Raw genomic sequence first — 16,995 nt, 5'->3', positions numbered from 1 at the left:
CCAAAGCTTGGGACATAAATACTTATAATTGTCACATCTTCTTGTTGGATTGTCCCCTTTGTTGTGATGTAGTGTCCTTCTTCATCTCTTGTTACAGTCTTTGGTCTAAAATCTAATTTTTCTGATATAAGGTTGGCTACTCTTCTTTCTTTTGACATCTATGACCATGGTAAATGTTTGTCTATCCCTTCACTATCAATCTTCAGGTGACTTTAGGTCTAAATGAGTCTTTTATATCCAGCATATTGATGGGTCTTGCTATTTGTCCATTCTGGCACCCAAGGCTTCGATTGAAGTACTTGGTCCATTTACATTCAGAGTGATTATGGGTAAGTATGAATTTAGTGCCATTGTATTACCTGTAAATTCATTGTTTCTAGAGATTTTCCCTGTTCCCTTCTAGTCTTTGTTGCTTTTGGCTACCCCCCACCCCGCCAACCACACACACACACACACACACACACTCTAAGAGTCCCCTTTAATATTTCTTTTAGGGATTGTTTAGTGGCCACAAATTCCTTTAGTTTTTGTTTGGGAAACTCTTTATATTTCCTTCTTTCTGAATGATAGCCTTGTTGGATTAAGTATTCTTGACTGCATATTTTTCCCATTCTGCACATTGTATATATCATGCCATTCTCTCTGGCTTGCCAACTTTCTCTTGATAAATCTGACGATAACCTGATGTGTCTTTCCTTGTAACTTAGGGATTTCTTTTCCCTTGCTGTCTCAGGATGTTTTTCTTATGTCAGTATTTTTGCAAATTTTACTACAGTATGTCTTGGTGTTGGCCTCATTTTGTTGATTTTGATGGGAGTCTTCTCTGCCTCCTTGATTTAGATGTTTCTTTCCTTCCACAGTTAGCAAAATTTTCAGCTAAAATTTGCTCATGCAAACCTTTTCCCTATCTCTTTCTTCTGGAACTATATGGTATTAATGTTATTATGCATTATGGAGTTGCTTAGTTCCCTAAGTCCACTTTCATGAGCTAATATTTTTTCTACCTTCTCCTTTACAGCCTCATTATTTTCCATAATTTTATCTTCTGTATCACATTAATTCCTCTTCTTCTTCTTCCATCTTTGTGGTCATTACATGCAATCAGTTTCACATTTTGGTTATAGCACTTTTTATGTCAGCTTTATTAGTTTTTATGTCTTTTTATTTCTATGCTAAGTGATTCCTTGGTGTCTTTTTGCCTTTCTTAAGCCCAGTTAGTAACCTTATGGTTGTTCTTTTAATTCTGGTTCATGCATATTACTTATATCTTGATTAGATCCCTGGCTGTGCCCTTTCTTATTCTTTCATTTGGGATGAATTCCTCTGTCTTGGCATTTTGCCTAAGTCTGTTTTCTGTGTGTTAGGAGAGTCTGTATTTCTTACTCTTCAGCATAATGTCTATATTATGAAGATGTCATATACTGATAAAGGTCTGGCATCAGAATGTGTTTCTGGTATATGCTCTGTGTTCTCTGCTGTTGTGTTTTGGGTGTTCTGTCCTCAGGTCAGTCCTCTTCAGAGTTTTCCTTGCCTACAGTGGGATGTGTGTGAACCTTGTCTAGTGTCGGGGAGTATTTTAACTAGGTGTGTTTTGGTCTGCATGTTAAAAGAGGGTAGACAAAAATTTCCCATAGAGCTGAAGTTGTGCAATAGTCTGGGTCACTTCAGGGAAAAAAGTTCCCCTTCTGGGAGGGCATTTAGGAGGGGTGGCACTGCCTCTCAGGGGACAAAAAAAGCTGGTGAGTGCCTTTGATCTAACCCATTCATTAGCATAGTCTCAGAGGCACTGCTAAGGGCAACTAGTCTGGATGTTGGCTTTTTGGTGTGTTTTACTATAAACTCCAAGCCCTTGAGTGTTCGTGCTGCTGCCACTCTGGGACAAACTAGCACCCACCAGAGAAGGGAGAGACCCTTGCCCAGAGGATCAGTGCAGGTCCACATCATGCTGGGTCCCTATGATTTAGGGTTTTGAAGCATAACCAGCACACATAACATAAAATATAGGAACACAGCACCACCAGGTGGTCAGATGGCTTGGATAAAGACAGAATGAAGGCTGGGATATGAGGGATACCTGGAACACACAAAGGGAGATAGTTCACTCTTTTCTGAGGGTTTCCTGAACAGCAGTGGATGCAAATTACCCTCTCCAGGGATGATAGAACATGCTAATACCATTTTTATTCCCTGCCAGTCAGTACAGACTGACTTCAATGACCAGTACAGTGCCCATAATGGAGGCTTGAGCTGCTTATACCAAGCCCCACCCCCCTTCACTCTGCAAGTGTTTTTTAACTAGGGAAACTCAGCCTGAGAGCCAGAACAGCAGGAGGCCCCTTCTCCAGAAGACCATCAGAAACCACCACCATGCGCTACACACACATGCACCAAGTCTACTGACATAGAGTCTGGCTCAACTTCAGTTCTAGTGGAAATGGGATCTAGCCTCTTTTAACAAGCAGACCAAAAAACACTTAGTTAAAATTACCCACACACTCTGAAGAGGACTCAGACAACACTGTCTTCTCCTTGGGCCCTGTCCGCCTTCTCCATAGGAGTACTGCTGTGCCTGCCAGGGCACACCCCAGCAATGCAGACTTATAAACTTTGTACTTTGAGCACTGCCACTTATAAAATCTTGGAATAATCAGCTTTACTTTTTTCCGTGTCAATGGCTTTGGGGAAGTGCTTTTCTTGTGTAATCCCCAGGATGTTAGTCTCTCTCCCTCTGTTTCTCTCTTTTATCCCCTGATCCAGGTTCCTTTCCCTCTGCAGCACTCATTTTTTTTTTCTCCCCCCAATCAGATCCTACCTTCCATCATGTGGCCTCTTTTATTTCTCTAGTTGTGTAGTTTGTTCTCTCAGTTCTCAGAGCAACTTCTTGGGGTTCTCAGAGTGATTTGATATTATCTAGCTGTGTTCAAGGGAAAAGACAAGCATAGTGTTCCCCTACTTCTCTGCCATAACTGCTACACAACTCTAGCTGTTTTTAAGATTTTTTTCCTACATCAATATATTTGGCAAATTTAATTACAATATGTCTTGGTGTTGGTTTGGTATTGTTAATTTTGGTGGGAATTCTCTGTGCCTCCTAGTTCTGGATGTCTGCTTCCTTTTCCAGATATGGGATGTTTTCAGCTATTATTTCTTCAAATAAATGTTCTGCTCTTTTCTCTCCTTCTAGGATTCCTAGAATACCAATGTTATTACATCTGAGTCACTGAGCTCCCTAAGTCTACTCTCATTCTGCTTAATTCTTTTCTCTCTCTTTTATTCAGCTTGTTTATTTTCCATTAATGTGTTTTCTAGGTCACTAATTCTCTACTCTGCTTCTTCCAGACTGCTCATCATTCCATCAAGTGGGTTTCTCATATCATTTATTGTGCACTTTATATACGCCATGTTATTGATATCTTTGTGTTAAGTGTCACTTATGTCCTCTACTCTTAAGTCTAGTGAGTATCCTTATGATCATTGCTTTAAATTCTCTATCAGGCATATTACTTATATTTGCTTCACTTAGATTTCTGGATGTGGCCTTGTCCTGTTCTTTTATTTGTTGTAAATTTCTCTTTCTACTTAAATTTCTGCCTTTGTGTGTTTCTGCAGGCAGAAAGTTAGTGTTCATTTTATATTTACACTCTGCTGAATTCATGCGTTAGTTCTAGTAATTTTTTGAAGGAGTCTTTCAGGTTTTGACCGAAAGTTTGACTTCCTTTTTGCCAGTTTGGATGTCTTATTTCTTTTTGTTGTTTGATTGCTGAGATTAGAGTTTCCACTGTTAAATAACAGTGGTAAAAAGGGACATTCCTGTCTTATTCCTGACCATAGAGGAAAAGCTCTGTTTTTCCCCATTGAGGATCTTATTACCTGTGGGTCTTCCATATATGGCCTTTGTGATGTTGAGGTATGTTCCCTCTATCCCTGCTTTGTTTAAGTTTTTACCAAGAATGGATGCCATGTTTTGTCAAATTCAGAAAGAGGTCAGATGTCCATTGACTGTTGAATGGATAAAGAAAATGTGATGTGCTATGATGGACACCACGTCTTCTGAGTATGTGTGTGTATACACATATACATATATATCTCTATATATGTATATATATGTATATATATATATATACACACACATATATCTATCCATATGTGTGTATATCTATATATATGTATACATATGTATGTGTACATTTATACATATATAAATATAATTTCAGCTATCAAAAAAATGAAATCTTGTCATTTGTGAGGACATAGATAGAGCTAGTGGATATTAAAATAAATAAGTGAAATAAATCAGAGAAAGAAAAATACCATACAATCCACTCATAACGTGGAAGTTAAGAAACAAAACAAAACATAAGGAAAGGGGAGGCAAAGGAGAAGGTAAACCAAGAAACATTCTTTTAACTATAGTGACCAAACTGAGGTTTGATGGGCTAAGTGAGGGATAGGCTAAGTGGGGGATGGGTATTAAGGAGGGCACTTGTGTTGAACACTGGGTTTTATATGTAAGTGAAGCATTGCTAAATCCTACTTGTATGTTAACTGACTTGTATGTTAATTGTTACTTGTATGTTAACTGAGTAGAATTTAAACAAATTTTAAACAAAAATCTAAAAAAGAAAGCAAAAAAGAAAGTGAGCTGTGTCTTATTTTCTTGAACTTAGTGATTTTATGAAGAAGAGGTACTGGATTGCCCTGCAGTACAGTTTCCCCCTTCGGCAGAATCCAACACTTTTGGAGAATATCCTAAGAGTGCTGTGAATGTTGTGCTAATTTGTTTGATTTCCTTTTACTTTCAGTGTTGTTGTTGTTGTTGTTGTTGTTTTTGCACTGATTTTTTGCTTGTTGTGCGATATTTTTGTTCTCTGTAGGAGGCAGACAAGGCAAGACTTCTGTCAAAGCTGGATGCAGGGCAGTGGTGTTAACAAAATTTGCATGGGGCCACTAGTCCTATGCAGGATCCCCCGAATCTCTGTGTCAGCTGGGGGCTGCATGTTGGGGTAGATGAGGGCATGAAGCTTGGCACAGCATAAAATGATGGCTGGCTATTGTTGCACCTGTTGCACGACATTGTTTGATGGCCCATGACTGAGCTCTATGCGGTGGGTTGGTCTGGCGGGTAAGCTGGGCATGGCACACACCAGCAGCTGTGTACCTGGAAGGTGTGTGCATTGTGCAGTGATGGCTGGGGACACACATGTGAGCCCTGCACAGCAGATGTACACAGCACACAGGGACAGCTACAGATCCAGCATCTACGTGGTATGCACACACAGTCTTAACAAAATTTGTACTCAACCCAAGTCCCAGGCTAGCAGGTTTGGAGTGGGCAAGTCATCAGGAGAATTCATGGGTGTGATACACTTCTAGCAGGTCTGTAGTTAAGTGTCTGTACAGTCTCATCTCTAGAAAGTGTCTCTGTGTTTGTGTTGTTGACAATGAAGGAAAATGGAGTCTTTCATCTCCCTCATTTTCAAAGAATTCCCCCAACATCTTCTAAAATCAGTATAACAGATCCATTTCCCGTTTACCCTTGATGTTTTGTAAATTGTCACTTTTATGTTTTCTCTTTGGGCAGGATAATGTAAGGACCTATTTAGCAAGAGGCTTTCATTAAAGTTAAACTGTCCCTGCTCCCCTTCCCCCAGGGGATTTACTTAAAAACAAGTCCTGAAAACCAGCTCCAGGTAAAAAGCCCAGATACAAGGGTGGGTCAGGCCAGGTGGACACATCCAATCATTGGGGGGTTGCATACTGTCTCCCTAGCTACCAAGAAGTAGGGGATCCTTTTTGGCGCTATTCCTAATCAAGGTGTAATAGGTTGGTTAAAATGTCTACTAGGGTAAATTGTAACTCAATTGGTCACCTAGCATCACTGTGGAGTTTCCTGTGTGTGTTTCAATCTCATTGGCCACCTGTGCGTGGCCAGGCCTGACCGCATGGCTTTTGCCCTTAAAAATTAGTCTATGAAACAGAGAAGGGTCGCTCTCTCTTAGAAGAGGTGCATCCCTGAGCGTTCGGTTAGATTCTTGATGCTTGGTGTGAAATAAAGCTTTGCTTGACCTTTGCTTTGTATCAGTCTCACTCTTTTAATCATGGACCCATTATTGGGGCATAACATATGGGGGCTCTGTCCAGGATTAAACGACAAGAACTTAGCCAGCATCAGAATTTCTGGGAAAAGCCTCGAAGGTAAGATCTCACAGATTTTACTCTGTGGAATCTGCCGATCTGCAGGTGCTCTTTGAGATCAGTCTGTCTATCTGGGTGGAGCTCCAGATATAGCCCACCGGGGTGAAGCTGTACACAGCCATGCTCCCCAGGGCTGGAGAGGATGTGAAGATACCCCTTCCCTCCAACCCCCCCTCGAACCAGGGGGTTCGAGTCCCTCTAGACAGTCAGGGGGTTTGAGTCCCCCAGGCAGTCAGGGAGTTTGAGTCTCCCTAGGCGGTCACCTAGGCAGTTGGGGGTTCGAGTCCCCCTAGGCAGCAAGGGGAGTTCAAGTCCCCCCAGACAGTCAGGGCATTTGAGTCCCCCTAGGCAGTCAGGGGGTTCGAGTCCTCCTAGGCAGCCAAGGAGTTCGAGTCCCCCCAGGTGGTCACCACGGGTTCGAGTCCCCCTAGGTGGCCAGGAGGTTTGAGTCCCCCTGGACGGCCAGAAGATCAAAAAGCCCCCACTTGTGGCAGGTTCTGGGTAAGAACTGCTGGGCCTGCAGTTGTCTTTGTCTTGTCTTTTTGATGAAGTCCCAGAACCTAAGTCAGGTTCGGTGGGGTGAGGAGGTTCGGAGCCGACGACTAAAGAAAGAATTCTTAAGACGTCGTTGGTGCAAAAGGTGATTTATTAGAGCACGGGGACAAGGTCCGTGGGCAGGCGGAGATGCGGCTGCCCCGGGTTGTGAGGGGTGGTTGGTTATATACACAGGAGTTGGGTAGGTGAGGACAAAGGGGTGTTCAGAAGGGCTATTGGGGCAAAGAATACTATCAGGATATTGAAGGCTTAGTTGCTATCAAGTAAAGACAATTGGAAGTCTGGTGGAATGTTACATTCCTGCTATCAAGCATCCTTGTTAATGAGATTTAGGTTTAGAAGAAATTTAACTTTATTTACTTTTCCTTCTACCTCCACCTCCTTCGGTTTTTTATGGAGGGGAGGGTGACATTAGGCTTGAGGAACTGAGTTCTCAACTGAGTCTTTGGAAATTGGGCTATTGATAAGGTAACTTCTTTGTTGTAATCTCAAGGACATTTGTAAACCAAGGGAGACTCCTGTCTTGCAGGATTGTGATCTCAGCAAGTTAACTATTTATCATTTTATGGCAGTCAGGGGTGCCTGAGGAATGCTACACCTATGGAGGGGAGCGGATGAAAGGGGGGGGTGCAAGGCGCCAGCTCTTGCTTTGTCCTCAGCCAGCCTCCTGCTCCCTCATCATTTTTGTTGTCTGCTGTGCTGTTTGTTGTGTTTGAAGGAATGGGGCAAGCAGAGAGTAAGGGACTCTGACTTTTAATGGCTATACCTGGAGCCAACTGGGGGTAGTCTAACTCAAGACAGAGACTTTAAGGAATATTCCCAAGCAGCTGCCAAAACAAACTTTGTTTCAGGGACATTCCTTGCCCTCTCTGGTCCAACGGAGACTGCCTAGCCCCTCCTCCTTGCTGGCAGGAAAGCATGGCGTGTGCTCCTCTCTTGGAGCTGATGAGCCCTAGAACTGGGAACCCTTTCTCTGCCTTCTGGTGGCCCTTTATTCTATTCTTCACTGTCAGGAAATAAGAAGAGCACTTCCCTGGACCTAACACCCCCCACTCCGGATCTCCCCACCCGGGTCTCAGGTAAACATTTGAAGTGGAGTGGGCCCAGGTGGAACATAAATCAGTATTTGATCTAAGTTAATTTTGTTGGCTTAATTAGGATAAACATGTCTTTTGAGTTAACAGTAGTAAATGTGAAACTTCAGAGTTTTTACTTAAAGTCAAGTAAGCTCGTGTTATCTGTTAAAATTTGTGTTAAAAATCTGTTGAAATCTATTAGCAAGGAGATAACTAAACTGATGGCTAATTGTCTGTCTCAAAGCTTTAATGGGTAATTATTAAAGTAGCTTTCAAAATCTTTGCTAACTTGAAACTTTAAACCAAATGTGATAAAATGCTAGAGCACTGGTTGCTGGAACTAGGTTTGTGCTTTTGAAATCTGTTGGTAAACATGTTTTGTGCTTAACTGATTCATAAATTTGTTTTCAAAGAATTCTGTTTTAACAGTTCACAATTGGTTTATATTTAGTCTTCAGTAGAGGTTAAGGTACTTCTAAGAGTACAAAATTCTGCTAAGTGTAATTAAGACTGATGGAAATAAGGGAAGCAGCTCTGTATGTAAAAGAGTAGGAGATAAGTAAAAGAGAAAAAGACCAGATGCCTGACTGTTTGAATAAGAAAGACAGGAAAACAGGCTTGGAGCCACTGTCTAAGCTAAATCCATTCCTAAAGAATGGAAGGGGAGATGTGGGGGTGGGAGTGGAGAAGCGGGGTGGGGGGGGGGGAGTCTGGGGAGGGTCCAACTTGTTTGAATCTGAAGAGTGCCTGACTGTGTGAATGTATCTGTATGGCTCCAACGCTTTGGCTATGGAGTCTGAGTGGGCTGCACCCTGAGTCTCGCGGGGTGTCATATCGCATAACAGTCATCTACTCCACGGAGTAGCCTGGTCCAGGGGTTTATACAGACAGACCTTAGCTAAGACACTCCTAAGTTCCCCCAAGGGACATGAGCAGGACAGCATCTGAAAGATCCCTCTCCCTTTGTCAGCAACATCATTCACGATGGGAGGGAAACCCAGAAAACTAATATTTTAAGATTGCATGCTTAAAATTTTTTTAAAAATAAATAAATAAATAAAAAGGAAAGACACTGGTATAGAAAAGCTGGTTTTCTCTCTGTTTAAAAGGGCAGAAGTTTTCTTTGGTTAATTGAAATGTAAATGGTTTTCTCTTTGCCTGCCCAGATATCTTTGACTCATAAGGCTTCCTTGATATACTAAGTTACTCAGTTAGTTACTGCTAAACCAGTGATAAACCTTGGGTTACGTTTGGGTAAATGCTGTAATTACTCTAGAGATTCTATACATTTCCTAGAGTTTAATGCTTTGATAAGAGTCATCACTTGATATTTAACCATATCTATTCTAAATTTTTATAATTTGTAATTGTTTTAATTCTCTTGTAAGATGAATTCCACCTTAAAGGAAATTCCTATGGGAGACTTTCAGGATAAACACAGGTCTTTGATATGTTAAAATCCTGGGAAGTGAAATGGGTAAGAATTTACAGAAGTGAGGGCTACATTCGGACTAAACCAGAATTAGTAACATGGGACTAGATGAACTGAAAGGTTGTAATGTTGTGTCTCTTAATGTTTTGTCTTATTTTAAACATTACTGGTTCTGTAATGTTTGCTCCTCTAGACAAGGGAAACTTTCTCTTAAATTATCTGTAACTTATAGAGATGTAAAGATATTCGTTTGTAAACAAATCGAGGCATTCAACTTTTTTCTCTACTGAACCCTCTGAAACCAAAAGGCCTCAGTAAATATTCTTTCTTCCTTGGTAATCAGTCATTTGCATAAGTTCAATAAGAATCTGTTCTCCTTGTAACAGGACACCATTGGAAACTGGTTATTTTACCAACGCTTTGACTGGAATGTCATATTTGAAAAGACTCAGATATGACCAGACAGCTTAAAAGAACTAGGGTTGACTTTATGAAGCCTGGAGCCATAAAGCCCTTTGGAACTGTTGGCCTGATACCTTGCTTACAGAGTTCCCAGCAGCCTCACCAGGTGAGTAAAGAATATCACTCCCTTGTAGGAGGAGGAGCCTCAGGATACTTTGGGTACCTCAGGGAGAGGAATTTGCCCAAGTTGACAGGTGTTGCAGACATGTCTGATGGCAACTACATGGCTTGGCATCTGGCCTGGAGAGGCTACTAAAAGTTCAACCTAGAGATTCCTTATAAGAAGTTCCAGCAAAGCAGATTCTAAAAGATCTATATGATCACTCACTCTTCTTGCTGAGCTTATGTAAATAATTAGGCCAAGTTTGTTAAAACTGGACTTGCTTTTCAAGTGAATTAGTTCTGATTTGGCTATCTCTGGAAATAAGGGTTATTTTAGAGAGCAAAATTGGTTTTAATAACATGCCTTTATGGGTATTAAATTCTAAATTAGATTGTTATTAAATGTTTATTTACCTAAGCTAGGCAGCGTAAGGTAAACTTCAGAGAAGTTGCACAATAACTCGTGTAGACGATCTTGCTTTTGCCAGTCAGCCAGCCCCAGATATAAGGAGGAAACTTCATAAAATTGAAGGATTTTAAAGGAAGAATCTGACTGAGTTAGTGGGAATAATAGAAATAGCCGCTGAGGCCTATGGGTCATGCTTGGGAGGACAAGAGCTCTCTTACAGACTCTGCAGGGAAAACGGTATCAGGTGTCAGCAATGAAAACACACCTGTGTCAGAGCCACACCATTTATTTAGGCTTTGATCTCTGTGAGGGAGTTTCTTGGGACAGTGGGCTACTGCAGGCTGTGGATACCATGGTTTGCAGAGATGGCGCGACTTCTCTACAAGCTGGCTAAGTGAGGACTCAATATGGTAAGGTGGACAGCTCAGGTGGAAGGAGCATTTGGGAATTACAAACAGACTTACTGAATGCCCCAGCATTGGCCTTCCCAGATGTTACCAAGCTCTTCCACTTGTATGTAGATGAAAAGGTAGGGGTGACTAAAAGAGTTTTGACTCAGACTCTGAGGCCTTGGCAAAGGTCAATAACCTATCTTAGCAAGAAACTGGATCTAGTAGTAGTTGGGTTCCCCCTTGACTCCACATAATTGCTGCCATGGTCCTCCTGGTCAAGGATGCAGGTATATTTGCAGAAATGGACTAAATTAGTGTGCTGCCCCTCGGAACAATTTGTTACTTAAACTGTAATCCCTGGAGGATTTTACTAGTTACCAAGCACATTTAGATATGGCCTTAAGAAATACATATACTGGCAACAGGTCTTTGGGGAGATGGATGATGAACGACCGTGAAGCTGGGCAGCTGGGGATGCCCGGCTCTCTCAGGGCAGAAGGCCACCCCTTCACAGAAGATGGGCAGCCAGGAACCCCTGGCCTGCCCAGGGCGGAATGCCGCCTGCTTCAGGGAAGCCAAACACCGGGGAACGCCCGGTCAGCTCAGGGTGGAACAATAACCACCTGCTTCCCTTTTCCATTATCGATCCTTTCTCTTCCCAGAAGCACCTGTTTTTAGTTAGATGAGTCCTTTGAATGTGCTTGTTTAACTATAAACTTTATCCTCCTCCTTGCTTGTCTGCAAGACGGGATTAATATTTGACCTTCATCAGTCCTTCTGTTGGCTATTGTTTCTATCCAATAAAAGTAAGACTGTGGAGTTGCTTCAGCAGTCCTTTTCGACTGTTGTCCCCTGCTCCCAATCTCTTGCAGCTGACTTGTTTGTGCCTAATTCTTCTCCTATCGCTGACTGGAAGCGGCAAATTAGACTATAAAGGGGATTGGGATAAAACTAGAACAGGAAAGTTAATTCTTACTAGCAAGAAAATTAGTGAGCCAAATACATTAGAGAATTCATTTGGAGACACGCAAGCTTAAAGAGCTTATGGACAAGTAGATCCAGGTTTCTAAATTAGGGAGTATGGCTCAAGATGTGGTTGATAGATGTGCTCAATATCATGCAGTAAATGCGGAATGAACTAGAATGGAAAGAGGGAAAAGAGAAGGAGGTAAGGAATCAAGAATATATTGGGAAATAGATTTTATAGAGATGAAACCGGGAAAATATGGGCACACGTATATGTTAGTTTTTGTCGATACCTTTTCAGGCTGGGTAAAGGCTTTTTCTGCTGAACATGAGATGGCAGGAATGGTAACCAAAAAGCTACTAGAGGTTTGGGTCACCTCTTGCAATAGGGTCAGACAATGACCCTGCCTTTGTGAGTTCAGTCTTACAGGTATTGGCCAAAGCCATAGGCACTAATTCGAAACATTGTGCCTACCGGCCCCAGAGCTTGGAGCAAGGAGAAAGAATGAATCGGATTCTTAAAGAGACTTTGACAAATTTAATTCTGGAGACTGGAGGTGGATGGGTAGATCTTCTTTCCTTTGCCCTCCTCAGGGCTCTATGTACACCCTACTTAAATAAGGTGACCCCATTTAAAATAATGTTCAGAAGACACCCCCCCCGCCCTCAATTTTAAGAGGATGCTATAGCAAAAATGACTGACCAGTCTGTACTCCAGTCACTGCAGGCATTACAGTCTGTCTTAAAGTAAGCCCATGCAGAAATTTGGACTGCACACCCACTGGGATGGAGACAGAGGTGGAGCCATATCCTTACCGACCCAGGGACTTGGTTTGGATACATCGCCACCAAGTGGGAAACCTGGAGCCTCGCTGGAAGACAGACCATTTACTGTCATACTGACCACCCCCATGGCAATAAAAGTAGAAGGCATCAGGGCCTGGATTCATGCGGGTTACGTCAAATGAGCCAAGGACAAGAATGCCCCCTAGAGGTGGATGCCGCTGAGATGGACTCCCCCGATTGTGGACTAAAACTAAGACTCAAAAAACAATGAGTTCATTAAATTCATTGTTGCCCTTATTGTTAAGATATAGGCGGGAGGTATAAGCAATTGCAAAATAAAAAGGGGGGGGGGGTTCTGCATAACCTTAGGAGAAAAATACTGTTTCTGGGTAAATCACACTGGAGTCATTAAAACGGTCTAGCAGCCATTAAAAGGAGGGTATAGAGCTGGCTTTTAAGTCAAAGATTTGACTAGTCTCCAAGAAAAGGGGGGAATGTAAGGACCTATTTAGAAAGAGGCTTTCATTAAAGTTAAACTGTCCCCGCTCCCCTTCCCCCAGGGGATTTACTTAAAAACAAGTCCTGGAAACCAGCTCCAGGTAACAAAGCCCAGATACAAGGGTGGGTTAGGCCAGGTGGAGACATCTGATCAGTGGGGGGTTGCATACTGTCTCTCTAGTTACCAAGGAGTAGGGGTCCCCGCACTTTGGGAGCCTTTTTGGTGCCAATCCTAATCAAAGTGTAATAGGCTTGTTCAAATGTCTACTAGGGTAAATTGTAACTCAACTGGTCACTTAGCATCTCTGTGGAGTTTCCTGTGTGTGTTTCAATCTCATTGGCCACCTGTGCGTGGCCAGGCCTGACCGCATAGCTTTTGCCCTTAAAAACTAGTCTGAAACAGGGAAGCGTTGTCCTCTCTTGTAAGAGGTGCGTCCCCAAACATTCGGTTAGATTCTTGATGGTTGGTGTGAAATAAAGCTTTGCTTGACCTTCACTTTGTATCAGTCTCACTCCTTGAATCACAGACCCATTATTGGGGTATAACACTACTATCTCTTTAAGGGCAGTGACCCAGCTATCACTGACCCTCCTGGGTGGCCCAGAGCTAAGTCAAGTTATTTTTAATGCTCCAGGTTCCAAGTCCCACTGGTTTTATGAACTCATGGAATTCCATCCCTCTGGTTTATAAAGCCAAATATTATGGGGATCAGTCTTCGTTGTGTGGGCTATCTGGTGCAAGGGCTGTTTTCTTTGCCCTCTGCATGCATGCAGCTTCCTCTACCTTTCTGACCTTCCTTGCCTTTCATAGGTAGCTTCATTTATTTAGAGAAGGGTGTTTTGTTTTTTGTTTTTTGTTTTTTCAGCCAGTCTTTGAGTCACTCTCTGGCTTATTGATTTGGATGTGGATGATAGTTTATTGTAAACATAAGACCAGATGACATCATCTGCCATCTTTCCAAGCTCCTTCCCTGCCATGTTTCTTTATTGATTTTCTCTCTTGAACATCTATTCATTAAGGTAATTATGATATTGAAGTCTACTACTATTACTATATTGCTATCTATTTCTTTTTTTAAGGTCTGTAAAGATTTGCTTTCTATATTTAAGATTTTCTATGTTTGGTGCATATATATATATATATATATATATGTGTGTGTGTGTATATATATATATATATATATATATATACAACAAATGTGTGTGTGTGTATATATATATATATATATATACACACACACACATTTGTTGTATCTTCTTGTTGGATTGACCTGTTTAACATTATACAATACCCTTCTCTATCTTTTTTTTTTTTTCTTAAGGGGGCAAATTATTATATTATTATTTAAAAATTTGGTTACAACCAAGTTATTTTAGATTTGAATGGATAAACCAAAAACCAGAAATTAAGTTTGGTAAAAATGGGACTAGTTTTCCAGTAATTACCGACTAGGAGGCAGAAATCAACTTGGAGAACCACAGACAAACCCCATGTTTATAATGATTGTGCCACAGATTTAAAATTCAGTAGTGTATCAGTAAACTATTCACATTTAGATTTTCATCTTGAGATTATGGTAAAGTTTTAGAATATAGGTGAAATTCTGTGAGGTTAGGTCTAGAGCCCAGGACCAGGAAAGAATTCTTGAGACATCTTTGGTACAAAATGGTGGTTTATTAAAGCACGGGGACAAGACCTATGGACAGAGAGAGCTGCTGCTGCTGCTGCTGCTGCTGCCATCCCAGGTTTGTGAGAAGTGATCCATTATATACTTGCAAGTTGGTATATGTGCTGCCAAAGCGAGCACTATACTTGCAAGTTGGGAGGGGGTTAGGAACAGCATAGATGTCTCAGGAATTTTGGAAGCAAGGTTTCCAGAACCTTGAGGGGCTAGCTGTTGTTCAGAAAATGCAATTTATTACTGTCTAATAAAACTTCAGTCATGAGACCCTTCAGATATATATCAGTGGGCCATATGCTTGGGGATGATTGCCAGCATGTATCTTGGAGGGTTAGAGATAAAGGAAGTTTCCCAAGGAATTTTTCTATGTTAAAGTAGACTTACAGGATCCTCTTTGGGGGTGAAGGGCTGTCAGGCTAGGATTGCCTTTTGCCCTTAGCAAAGTATTAAGGTAGAGGCAGGTGAGTCCCTAAAGGAATGTCACTCTGTTTCAAGGACTTCTCAGTGGGCTCTCAGATAGTAAGAAAATTTAATAACTTTTTTTCTGCCTCTGTTTCCCACATCAATTAGATAGCTATTTCTTAAAAAACGAACGAACAAACAAACAAACAAAAACAAAACCCCAAAACTCAGTACCTTGTGCAAATAAATCAATTTTCCATGTACCTTGGCACACTTAAAATGTGGAGGCCAAGAAGATTAAGGCCATCCCACCTCAAGTTTAGCTGATGTGGGAAACAGAGGCAGAAGAAAATCATTAAAATTCCTTACCTACTGACAAGCCCTTGAAACAGACAGAGTGTATCTCCCCTGGGGACTTAACTGGCCTCACCTTGAGGTTTTGCTGAGGACAATCCTAGCCTGACTGACCCCCCCTACTCCAACAGGTCCAACCAGGATCCTGTAAGTCTACTTTAACAATTATTTCAGGAAATTTTATCTCTAAACCTCCAAGATAGTGTCAAGAATCATTCCCAAGTATATGGCCCACTGATATACATCTAAAGGGTATCGAGAAGATTTTTATTATTGGTAATAAATAACCTTTCTCCCCAAAATAGCTAGCCCCTCAAGGTCCTGGATACCTTGCTTCCAGAAATCCTTGGAGACTTACATCATCCATAATCCCCTTTGTCCTCACCCACCGCCGAGCCCACTCCTACTCTGCCCTTAAAAACTCCAATTGTAATCTGGTTCGGGGTCCAAGTCCCTACTCCACTGCATCGGGTATACTTGTGATAAAGTTCTAGAACCTAGGTGAGGTTCAGTGGGCTGAGGTCCGGAGCCGATGACCAAGAAAGAATTCTTGAGACCTTTGGTGCAAAATGGTGGTTTATAAAAGCACGGGGACAGGACCCATGGGCAGGAAGAGCTGTTGCCCTGGGTTGTGAGGATGGCAGGTTATGTACCCTGTGGTTGGGGAAGGTGAGGAAAAGGGAGGTTTCGATGGAGTTTTCATATGCTAAAGAGGGCCTACAAGGTGCTGGGCCTTTCCCTTGTGGCTTGGTCAATGTAGTCTTTAGGCCAGCCATTAACATTAAGATAGTGGGGAGACTTTTTGGTGGGATGTCATAATCCATATCACAAGTAGGCAGAGAGGCAGGCAGAGAGTGGGGGGAAGCAGTTCCCCTGCTGATCAGAGATCCCTATCAATCATCTTTGTTAGTGAGATTTAGGACATTTGTAAGCCAAGGGAGACTCCTGTCTTGCAGGATTGTGATCCCTGCAAGTTAACTATTTGTTTCTTGTTTATGGCAGTCACGGGTGCCTGAGGAATGCTACACATACTACTGAGGGGGAGCAGATGGAGAGGGGGGTGCAAGGTGCCAGCTTTTGCTTTGCCCTCAGCCAGCCTCCTGCTCCCTCATCACTTGGACCCAAGCTTAAGCATGTCACCTTGGGGTCCAAGTCTCTACTCCACTCTGTTGGGTATACTTGGGCCCAAGCTTAAGCTTGTCAAATAAACCCTCGTGTGATTGCATTGGTGCTTGGCTCCTTGATGGTCTCTCGGACGTGAAAACGCAGGCATATCAAAAATTTCTTCATTGTATATATACAAAACACTTACCAATTGGTAGAACAAAATACATACTTTCATAACAAAACTATAATATATCTCTCAAGTATGAACAATATACCCATAATACATGGTATACAGTATTTAAGAATATAAAATATAATACAACTTGTTTACAATTTTTTAAACTCATCTTTTGCACTTGTATGTTAAGGCAAATTTCCATTTCCGTACCAATTTTCAAGAGTCCAGAGATTTTGAAAAAACTGTTTTACAAGACATACTGTGATCTGAGATCTAAGTGTGAACTTTTAGGAGCATTTTTTAAAGATTTTATTTATTTATTTGAAAAACAGAGATCACAAGTAGGCAGAGAGGCAGGCAGAGAGTGGGGGGAAGCAGTTCCCTTGCTGATCAGAGATC

The sequence above is a fragment of the Mustela lutreola genome, chromosome 5 (assembly GCF_030435805.1).
Source record: "Mustela lutreola isolate mMusLut2 chromosome 5, mMusLut2.pri, whole genome shotgun sequence".
Classification (NCBI taxonomy): Eukaryota; Metazoa; Chordata; class Mammalia; order Carnivora; family Mustelidae; genus Mustela; species Mustela lutreola.
This window is presented reverse-complemented; position numbering follows the sequence as displayed.